This window comes from Salmo salar, chromosome ssa08 (assembly GCF_905237065.1).
Source record: "Salmo salar chromosome ssa08, Ssal_v3.1, whole genome shotgun sequence".
Taxonomy (NCBI): Eukaryota; Metazoa; Chordata; class Actinopteri; order Salmoniformes; family Salmonidae; genus Salmo; species Salmo salar.
Window position 1 is genome coordinate 18,064,438 of NC_059449.1, and position 12,351 is coordinate 18,076,788.

Sequence of the window (12,351 nt, forward strand, 5' to 3'; positions counted from 1 at the left end):
TATTTATTTTTAAATAAAGAGAACACCAAAATAACAAACCGAAAAACGCACGAACAAACCAGTCTTGTCAGGCTCACACAGGCAAAACCAGAAACACTCTCCCACAACACCAAACAAAACCAAACAATTACCCATATATAGGACTCTCAATCAGAGGCAACGAGAAAGCACCTGCCTCCAATTGAGAGTCCAACCCCCATCAACCTAAACATAGAAATACAACAAACCAGAAAGAACATAGAAATACAAAACATAGACCAAAACCCGGAAATAATGAATCAAACACCCTACTACATAAATCACCACCCCGAACCACATAAACAAAATACCCTCTGCCACGTCCTGACCAAAGTACAATAACAAATAACCCTTATACTGGTCAGGACGTGACAGTACCCCACCCCCCCTAAAGGTGCAGACCCCGGATGCACCTCATAAATAATTAATAAATAAAAAAACAACAACAAAAAAATCCCCCTAAACTAAAGGGAGGGAAGGGAGGGTGGCTGCCGTCACCGACGGCACTTGTGCTACACCCCCCCTCCCCAACCCACCTACACAGGAGGTGGTTCTGGCTCCGGCCTACTGTCCTCCAGAATGCAGACAGACTTGCTCAGTTTCAGGCCATAGGCAGACTCCCATCATTCCGGATCGTAGGCAGACCTCTTCCGTTCCACACTGTAGGCAGACTCATTCGATACACAGTTAATCATCTTTAGCTCCGGATTGTCAACAGACTTACTCGGTTCCGGGTTGCTGATCGACTCCCTTGGTTCCGGGTTGCTGATCGACTCACCCGGTTCCGGGTTGCTGATCGACTCACCCGGTTCCGGGTTGCTGATCGACTCACCCGGTTCCGGGTTGCTGATCGACTCACCCGGTTCCGGGTTGCTGATCGACTCACCCGGTTCCGGGTTGCTGATCGACTCACCCGGTTCCGGGTTGCTGATCGACTCACCCGGATACTCTGGACTGCACACTGGTGCCGGATACTCTGGACTGCACACTGGTGCCGGATACTCTGGACTGCACACTGGTGCCGGATACTCTGGACTGCACACTGGTGCCGGATACTCTGGACTGCACACTGTTGCCGGATACTCTAGGCTGGGCTGATGCACTGGAAGCCTGATGCGTGGTACTGGTACTGGATGTGCCAGTCTGGGGACACGCACCTCAGGGCTAGTGCGGAGAGCGGGAACAGGCCGAGTCGGACTGGGTTGACGCACTGGAAGCCTGATGCGTGGTGCTGGTACTGGAGGTATCAGCCTGGGAACACGCACCTCAGGGCTAGTGCGGGGAGCGGGAACAGGCCGAGTCGGACTGGGTTGACGCACTGGAAGCCTGATGCGTGGTGCTGGTACTGGAGGTATCAGCCTGGGAACACGCACCTCAGGGCTAGTGCAGGAACAGGACGAGTCGGACTGGGCTGACACACTGGACCGTAGAGGCGTACTGGCGGTCTCGAGTGCTTAACTGGCATCGCTCTTACTGGCTGGATGCCCACTTCCCCCTGGCAAATGCGGAGCGCTGGTACTGCGCGTACTGGCCTAAAAATACTTGGCCTCGCCACAGTACCCATTACCCCGAAGCACGGGACCTGTCCAGTCACTGGTTGCCAAAAAAAGGTACGGGGATTTGGCCTGGGGCTCACTCTTCGCCTGACCAAACTACCCGTGTGCCCCCCCCAAAAAAATCTTGGGGCTGCCTCTCGGGTTGCCTTAAATCCTCCACAGCCCTGGAAATGCCTCTCCTCAACTCTCCCCATGTCTCCTTTTCCCGACAGTCCATATCATATTCCCATCGCTCCCTTCTCCGCTGCTTGGTCCTGTTGTGGTGGGAGATTCTGTAACAATTGTCGTCGGGAATAGAGGACCAAAACTCAGCAGGAATGTGGATGATCATCTTGTTATTTATTTTTAAATAAAGAGAACACCAAAATAACAAACCGAAAACCGCACGAACAACAAACCAGTCTTGTCAGGCTCACACAGGCAAAACCAGAAACACTCTCCCACAACACCAAACCAAACCAAACAATTACCCATATATAGGACTCTCAATCAGAGGCAACGAGAAAGCACCTGCCTCCAATTGAGAGTCCAACCCCCCATCAACCTAAACATAGAAATATAACAAACCAGAAAGAACATAGAAATACAAAACATAGACCAAAACCCGGAAATAATAAATCAAACACCCTACTACATAAATCACCACCCCGAACCACATAAACAAAATACCCTCTGCCACGTCCTGACCAAACTACAATAACAAATAACCCTTATACTGGTCAGGACGTGACATTATGCTTAGTAAAAAACAAGTGAGTTCAATTATTAATCTATGATTATCACTTTAATAATAAGAATAACAAAGTCACAGATTAATAAATAAAGGAACAATGTTCTTTACCTAGGTGTAATACCCTTGTTTGAACCAGGTATTGAGTTTATTTGTTATAATTAATTGGTTATATATTTAAAAGATGATTGCATTGCTCCTAAACTGTAATGTTGTTAATGCATTATGCTTTTTGAAGAAATATTTATTTAATGTATAAGTGAATTGTTTGTTTTACTTTGAAGTTTAAGTTTTGACCAATAAGGTCGCTTGTTAAGTTGTGGCCAATGGGAGTTGACCTGGTTAACGGGAGGCCTGGGAAAAAGAGAGAGGGAAAAAGACGTTGATGAGAGGATGGACGTTTTACCTTAGGACGGTTGGTGAAGAAAAATTATAAAAGAAGACGACAGAACTAGCACAAAACCCATACCTACTAAGACATGAAGGGAAATACATGTTTTATTTTATAAAAGAGTTGTTATAATTTTGTTAAAACTTAGTAAAGACTGAAGCTACCGTCTCGTTGTGGAGGTATTTGCCAGCCTTGAGGTTAGCCTAGCATCGTGTGACACCGGGAGATAATTGCTTGGGAAGCTTAACGAGTTCGTGTTCCCATGGGATATCGGTTACGGCTAAGGAGCACTGTCTGCATGGGTAGCTGTGCTTGCCTCGGACTTTGTGAGGAAACCTGCATGGAACTACCATACTTCGCTGAGGGAATACCTACGAAGGAGCGAGTAACCACAACGTGAGGTGCTTCTGGATATTTTTGGGTGTCTTCATTTATTTTTGAGCTCCAACGCACGCCAACGGTTAATTTAAGCAAACTTGAAATAATTTGGACACGGGTTGTGCACGACTCATTGGAGTTTATTTTTTTATTTCTTTTGATGTTGTGTCTGAACATGTATTTGTGTTTGAAAATGTTTTAATACACATATGGAACGTTATGTATGTTGCCTTGGTGGAGTCATTGATTGTTTCAATTTAATTTAATGCATGGGATGGTTTATCCTGATTCAATAACAGAAACATATAATCATTTAATCTGAAGTTAATACCCTATTGTCATAACCCTAGATAGTTTACAATAGGAATTCTTATTGGAGATGTCCTTCTCACCTAACATCCCATGCTGCTGAGATACTCTGCATAAGTTAATATTTTGAGAGTCATATTCGTGCCTGGTGAGAGGGTTACATAGGTCTACCAGCTTCCTGATTGAATGTGATTGGATACTTAAAACAGTGTGACCTGGACACACACAGAGGGCAGAACAGTTCTAAGAGGAAACACACACACAAAAAAACTATACTAATGAAAGATGATAATGACTCACAACCTTCACTGTACGAGGGACAACGTGTAGGTTACCAATAGCAACACCATGCACCAGTGGACCTGTCTGCTACATACCTACACACTCATCATGGTGTCTATCTGCTGTTGTGTCTCTTCCTGGAGGTTGCTGTCTGTTCAAACCACTGGTTAAGGTGTGAAGTCCTCCCTACACCAATAACACTGTACGTTCTCAGACACAACAGACTGTTTAACCCCTGTGCGACATCCAGTGAAAAATCCTATCGCCATTAGCATAACAAAATGTAATAAAAAAAAAAATCAATTTTGTTTTTCAAATTATATAGTTTTATAGATACACCTCTCCTGAATCGAACCACGTTGTCCGATTTCAAAAAGGCTTTACAGCAAAAGCAAAACATTAGATTATGTTAGAGGAGTATATCGTAAAAGTAGCCACATAGCCATTTTCCGACCAACCACATGCATCACAAATAACCAAAAAACAGCTAAATGCAGCACTAACCTTTGACAATCTTCATCAGATGACACACCTAGGACATCATGTTACACAATACATGCATTCTTTTGTTCGATAAAGTTCATATTTATATATAAAAACAGGATTTTACATCGGTGCGTAACGTTGACTAACTATTTTCCCTCAAATGCATCCGATGAAACAGCGCTACAATTTACTAAATTACTATTCGAAAACATTTTTTAAATGTAATATTGTCATTCTAAGATTTATAGATGAATATCGCTTGATAGCACCTGTAATGCCAGATTTAAAAATAACTTTACTGGGTAATCACACTTTGCGATAAAAGGGGATGCGATACTAGGCTAGCAATACAGGTCAGCGCCATCTTGGAACAATCGCATTTCAAATCTAGTCTTGTATACTATTGTCAATAATCCCTTACCTTTGATTATCTTCATCCTTAGGCACTTCCAGGAATCCCAGGTCCACAACAAATGTATTTTCGTTCGAAAAAGTTCATCCTTTATGTTCCATTAGCTTGTTGTTGTTAGCGCGTTCTGAAGGCTGCACCAAAAGTTCCGACGTGCGCGGGGCTACTCTTTCAACAAAATGCATTTTTTTCTTATTTAGGTTCGTTCAAACATGTCAAACGTTGTATAACATAAATCTTTAGGGCCTTTTTCAACCAGAGCTCCAATAAGATTCAAGGGGGACGATTGCATTGTGTTTCAAAACGTTTCGAAAGGGGAGGGTAGCTAGGGGCGCCGGCGTCATAATGGTGATGGCACTCTCCGTGTGACCACGTTCCACAGCGTGTCATTCTGTCAGTTTTCACAGTAGGAGACTCAAATCACTTTGTGAAGACTGGGGACATCTAGTGGAAGCAATAGGAAGTGCTCAATGAACCATAGCTCATGGTGTGATTAATAGGCAACGTGATGAAGTTGAGTCCGCAATTCAGAATTGCACTTCCTGTTTCAATCTGTCTCTGGGTTTTGACTGCCATATGAGTTCTGTTATACTCACAGACACCATTCAAACAGTTTTCTATCCACTAGTATTAATTATATGCATATCCTAGCTTCTGAGTTTGAGTAGTAGGCATTTTAAAATGGGCACGAATTATTTTCAAAATGCGCTGTGGCGCCCCCTATCCTAGGCGACCATCAAGAGGTTAACAGGATGTATGACATAATATTATTGTCTGTTGTACTGTATGCTAATCCATAATGTACCACAGTATATGTTAATGGGACCATTATAATTCGCTTTTATATGGAGCACTCTGGGGAGATTTATGCTAATGTCGACAGGAAGAGCTGTGGACAGGATACTGTGAACATGTCCATAGATAAACATCCTGAATCTCAGAACACTGGTAAGTACACCATAGTTATAGAGATACACACATGGAAGTTTAAACCAATGGTTATTATCCCTCCACTTGCCACACAAACTGTTTACTTTAAGATAATGAGGTTGGCCGATGTCCAATGCCTCAAACACAAGTCTTCCAAACTCAACTGTGTAAAATAAACCTTAACAAACAGATTATTCATATTTTAAAAACAGAACACAACTTGTCATTAAAATGATTTATTTGTGGAAACTGATACATGAAATGCAACATGCTGTGTGTCCCAGGTTAAATGTTCTGAAATGTTGGAGGCTCCTAAGGTGTATTTTAGGATGTATACTAACTGCTGAACGTTATTTCAATGTTCATGTAGTCCTGTGTACTGTAACTGGCCACAGTCTACTTCCTGTTGCTGTGAAAACTTGTATGGTTAACAACCACATGCACGTCCTCCTCAACTGGAAGAGAGATGTGGGTGAGAAACCAGCACTTTAAAAGTGCAGCTATTCTTATTTTTTCATTAACAGATGATACAGAAGAGAATCTTTATACTTGGGATCACTCATTATGGGGTGAATTCTATCTTCCACTTAGGTCATATTTTAACATAATGATACTGGGAGACTAAGTGACATTTGACTAAAGCTGAAGTTAGGGTTCACCCTATATCAATCACTATAGTCCACGTTTGATTGTGTCTTGTTGATGATGCTATGTACAGTATCTGTCTCCACAGAGCCTGACAGCTCAGGGAAGAGACTCTTCCTAGTTGCTGCAGTGTGTCTGGGGCTGCTGTGTGTTCTACTGGCTGGGATCATAGGCCTGTCTGTCCACTGTGAACATCTCAACTTTATGTTACACTAAACCTCACATAGACTGTGTCATTTCAGTATGTGATTTCTGTGGAGCAGTGTATGTTATTGGTTAGGGACGCTGTGTTTGGTTATTATTCCTCTCCACCAGTGGCGGTCGGTGCCGTTTAAGATGAGGGAGGATGATTTTATTTTTCATGAGCATGGCCTTTTTCTATTACAGCATATTGGTTGACTGTCCTTCATATTCCATTCACCCAGTACAATGTAACAGCGAAAGGTTTAGGCTACTACATGATACTCAAAATGTCCCTTTACCCATCATGTTGTTGCTACGACCAAACCTATAAATTAAAATGTACAACGTAGGTGCACGCAGGTTGAGAGAACATTTTGAGGTGACAGACACATTCAATACCGCCTTGCACACTCTTGCCTGCATCTAGCTAATCTAGGGTGTAATTATTAGTCCAACAGTTGCAAACAAGAGTTTATATTGGACAAATTGAGGTGTGTTTATCCCCGTTTCTTATATTTGCTTCCGTTTAATAAACGTTTTTCAACAGACTCGGCAGAATGAATACACCCCTGATCACAGTTCACTTTCATAGCAGCCACTTTGTATTCCTTCTCACAACTATGCGCTCTCCTCCTCTCACCGTTTCCCTTTGCTTGTGGACTTCAATGCACATCACATCAGCTGTGTGTGACCAGCCTCAAAAAAACTTTCAAAGCAAACCATATAATAACCAGTACACACAGCCTACATCGTTGTCACCATATTAGCTAAAGTAACGTCATAGTCAACATCAGTGGTGATTTTGCAATGTAAATCTTGGTGGGGAAAAATCTAATGCAAACTCCAGCAAAGCCACTGCAAACACAACACAACACTAAACAATACATTAATTGGACTATAATGGTAACAAATGGTGCACACAAACTGTTAGGGCCTACATAAAGCTGCCCCAACAGCAGAGTCACAACACCTTACCACTGCTAGACCTGGCTAATAGGAAAGCCTTGTCGGGCAGTGAAACAGTTAATTTCGCTGGCTGTCCCACCACCGCAGAAAGCTGTGAACTAGGCTGAAACAGCTGCAGTTTGGATCTGCCTTACTCAACAAACCATGTTTGTATGCAGCTTTATTAACTCATTGATTTCTTTTTTTACATTGTTTGCAAACTGATATGCAACACGAATGAATGCCATAATAACATGAACCAAATAGGCCAATTATGAATGATGGGTCACCACTGCAACAGAGGTAGTTTTGTATTGTTCAGCTTCAGGACTTGTGTTTGCAGACTGTCTGATAAGATCTACTTAATCCTGATCAGAGATCTGACTTCACAAGCAGTGTCACAAAAAGTGCCGTGTTGAATTGACCAAACTGCATGGTATGTCGATACTCATTCTTTTAATGAAAAAAACACAAAGCATCCACTGGCAAAACCAAACAATACACGATACTCACGACCAAACAGTGTGGCAGGCTAAACAAGCAGTGCTCACAAACAATTACCCACAAACACACCCTACTAATATAGGACTCCCAATCAAAGGCAACTCAACACACCTGCCTTCAATTGGGAGTCCAATCCCAATTAACTCTACATAGAAAACAAACCTAGAACCTATACCCACAACTAACTAACTAAACCTAGAAATACATAAACACAGAGCAGTGCCCAAAACCCCCGGAATACATAAATAAAACAACCTACACCACCACCCCAAACCATATAAAACAAATACCCTCTGCCACATCCTGACCAAACTCCAACAACAAATAACCCTTAACTGGTCAGGACGTGACAAGCAGACATGACCACAAACCATGTTCCCACACTGAAGCACCACATATGTGCACAAAGTCATGCAGACCTTCATGTCTGAACATCAGTGGTGGCTGGTGGGAGGAGAAATAGGAGGATGGGCTCATTGTAATGGATGGAATGGAATTCATGGAATGGAGTAAATCATGTTTCCATATGTTTAATGTGTTTGATACCGTTCCACAAATTCCATTCCAGCCATTACAATGAGCCCGTCTTCCTATAGCTCCTCCCACCAGCCTCTTCTGCTACACACACACATACACACACACACACACACACACACACACACACACACACACACACACACACACACACACACACACACACACACACACACACACACACGCACATGCATGCACACTCACGCATGTGAATGTTCACAGCTCTACCTTGGTTCACCACAGGTCCATTTTCAACTAAGTGATGCTGCTGAGAAAGAGTTAACTCTCTCCCTTTCTGTCTTTCTAACGCTCCCCTCAACCCAAAGTCAACCACTGCACCGTGTGGTCAGTTGTCATGGTCACAGTCTCTCAGGTTGTGTGACTGGTAGTGATGTCACTGGATGAGTTCTAGATATTTCTCAGTAACAGGTGTTCTTAAAAAATTTTGTGGCAGAATCAAGTATTATAATTTCAATAGAATTATATAGAACATTGTCCATTAAAATATTTGATAAAATATATCACATTTCCACAAACTTCAAAGTGTTTCCTTTCAAATGGTACCAAGAATATGCATATCCTTGCTTCAGGGCCTGAGCTACAGGCTAGCTGTTAACATATATTAAATATCATATGTAACAGCCACAAGATAATTCAGGGAGTTTCCAGAACTCCCCCTTCCTTTCACCTTTCTGCTGATTTGGACCCTCTGTTTACTCCCAAATATACATCCACATGTTCAGGAGGTCCAGGACTACAAACATGGGTCATTATAATGTCCATACAATAGATTTGACACCACAAACTGCTCCAATTGGATATTTAGGGTGGGTAGGCTTAACCAGAGAGGATGAGATGGCAACTTAACTGGCCACAGCTCTCTTCTCTCTTAATGAACCTGATTGGTTGAGTTTTTGAATGACAGTGTCAGGATGGTGGGTGTAGCTGTTGTATAAAGTCAGGCGCAGGAGAGCAGAGATGAGTGAAACAACGCACTTTACTTGACAGCACAAAGTAAACAATATACAAAGTGCAAAAAGAACGGTTGCCAAAAAGCATGGGTGATAAACAGCACCCGGTACAAACCAGCCGGAACATACTGACCTGAACAAATAACAATCACACACAAAGACATGGGGGGAAACAGAGGGTTAAATACATGACCAGTAATTGGGAAATGAAAACCAGGTGTGTGGGAAAACGAGACAAAACAAATGGAAAATGACAAATGGATTGGCGATGGCTAGAAGACCGGTGACGTCGACCGCCGAACACCACCCGAACAAGGAGAGGCATCAACGTCTCAAATCCAGTATGGAACGAACGGTGTATGCCGGGGCCCTCTCGATGTCCAGAGGGGGCGGAGGAACCTCCCGCACCTCAGACTCCTGGAGTGGGCCAGCCACCACCGGCCTGAGGAGAGACACATGGAACGAGGGGTTAATGCGGTAAACGAGGGGAAGCTGTAACCTGTAACAAACCTTGTTCACTCCCCCACAAACCACGGACCCAGATTCCGACAGGGCAGGCGGAGGGGCAGGTTTCGGGTCGAGAGCCAGACCCGGTCCCCCGGTGCGAACACCGGGGCCTCACTGCGGGGACGGTCTGCACCAACTTTCTGGTGCAGCACGGCGCGCTGAAGGTGAACATGGGCGGCGGCCCATGTTTCCTCCGCTTGCCGGAACCAGTTGTCCACCGCAGGAGCCTCGGTCTGACTCTGATGCCAAGGAGCCAGAACCGGCTGATACCCCAATACACACTGGAAAGGGGAGAGGTTAGTGGAGTAGTGGCGGAGCTTGTTCTGGGCCATCTCTGCCCAGGGCACGAACGCTTCCCACTCCCCCGGCCAGTCTTGGCAATAGCACCTCAGAAACCTAGCCACATCCTGCTTAATACTCTCCACCTGCCCGCTACTCTCGGGGTGAAAACCTGAGGTAAGGCTAACCGAGACCCCCAGACGTTCCATGAACGCCCTCCAGCCCCTTAACGTGAACTGGGGACCTTGATCAGATACTATGTCCTCAGGCACCCCGTAGTGCTGGAAGACGTGTGTAAACAGGGCCTCCGCAGTCTGTAGGGCCGTAGGGAGACCAGGCAAAGGGAGGAGATGACAGGACTTAGAAAAACGATCCACAACGACCAGGATCGTGGTGTTACCCTGTGAAGGAGGAAGATCAGTCAGGAATTCTACCGACAGGTGCGACCACGGCCGTTGTGGAACAGGTAAGGGTTGTAACTTACCTCTGGGCAGGTGCCTAGGGGCCTTGCACTGGGCGCACAGCAAGCAGGAGGAAACATAAACCCTCACATCCTTAGCTAAAGTGGGCCACCAGTACTTCACACTAAGAAAGCGCACCGTCTGACCGATACCAGGATGACCAGAGGATGGGTGACGCATGGGCCCAATAGATCAGCCGGTCGCGGACAGCAGACGGAACGTACAGACGCCTAGCTGGACATTGGAGGGGAGTGGGCTCTGTACATAACGCCCTCTCGATGTCCGCATCCAGCTCCCACACTACCGGTGCCACCAGGCAAGAGGCTTGGAGTATGGGAGTGTGATCCATGGGCCGCTCCTCTGTGTCATACATCCGGGACAGTGCGTCTGCCTTCGCATTCTGGGAACCTGGTCTGTGGGATAGGGTGAAAACAAAATGGGTAAAAAACATGGCCCACCTTGCCTGGCGAGGATTCAGTCTCCTCGCCGCACAGATGTACTCCAAATTGCAGTGGTCAGTCCAGATGAGAAAATGGTGTTTAGCCCCCTCAAGCCAATGTCTCCATGCCTTCAAGGCCTTGACAACAGCCAACAACTCCTGGTCCCCCACATCATAGTTTCGCTCCGCCGGGCTGAGCTTCTTCAAAAAGAACGCACAGGGGCGGAGCTTTGGTGGCGTACCCGAGTGCTGAGAGAGCACGGCTCCTATCCCAGCTTCGGACGTGTCCACCTCCACTACGAACGCCAAAGAGGGATCCGGATGAGCCAGCACGGGAGCCGAGGTAAACAGAGCCCTCAGCTGACCAAAAGCCCTGTCCGCCTCAGCTGACGACTGCAAACGCACCGGTCCCCCCTTCAGCAGTAAGGTAATGGAAGCCACTACCTGACCAAAGCCCCGGATAAACCTCCGTTAGTAGATGGCAAACCCTAGAAACCGCTGCACCTCCTTTACCGTGGTGGGAGTCGGCCAATTACGCACGGCTGAAATGCGGTCACTCTCCATCTCCACCCCTGAAGTGGAAATGCGATACCCTAGGAAGGAGACGGACTGTTGTAAAAACAGACGTTTCTCAGCCTTGACGTACAGATCATGCTCCAACAGTCGACCAAGCACCCTGCGCACCAGGGACACATGCTCGGCGTGTGTAGCGGAGTATATCAGAATGTCGTCGATATACACCACTACACCCTGCCCGTGCATGTTCCTGAAAATTTCGCCTACAAAGGCCTGGAAGACCGATGGAGCATTCATCAACCCGTACAGCATGACGAGGTACTCGTAGTGCCTTGAGGTGGTACTAGATGCCGTCTTCCACTCGTCCCCCTCCCGGATACGCACCAGGTTGTAAGCGCACCTGAGATCCAATTTTGTGAAGAAGCACGCCCCGTGCATTGACTCGATCGTACTGGCTACGAGAGGTAGTAGGTAACTGTACCTCACAGTGATTTGGTTGATGCCTCGATAGTCAATACACGGGCGCAGACCTCCATCCTTCTTCTTCTCAAAAAAGAAACTCAAGGAGGCAGGTGAAGTGGAGGGCCAAATGTACCCCTGCCCCAGAAATTCGGAGACATATGTTTCCATAGCCGCCGTCTCCTCTTCCGACAAGGGATACACGTGACTCCTGAGAAGTGCTGCATCTACCAGGAGATTTATCGCACAATCCCCCTGTCGATGGGGTGGTAATTGGGTCGCCCTCTTTTTACAGAAGGCGAGAGCAAAATCGTCATATTCAGAGGGGATGCGCACAGTGGAGACTTGGTCTAGACTTTCCACCATAGTAGCACCGACGGAAACCCCTAAACACCTCCCCGAGCACTTTCGTGACCACC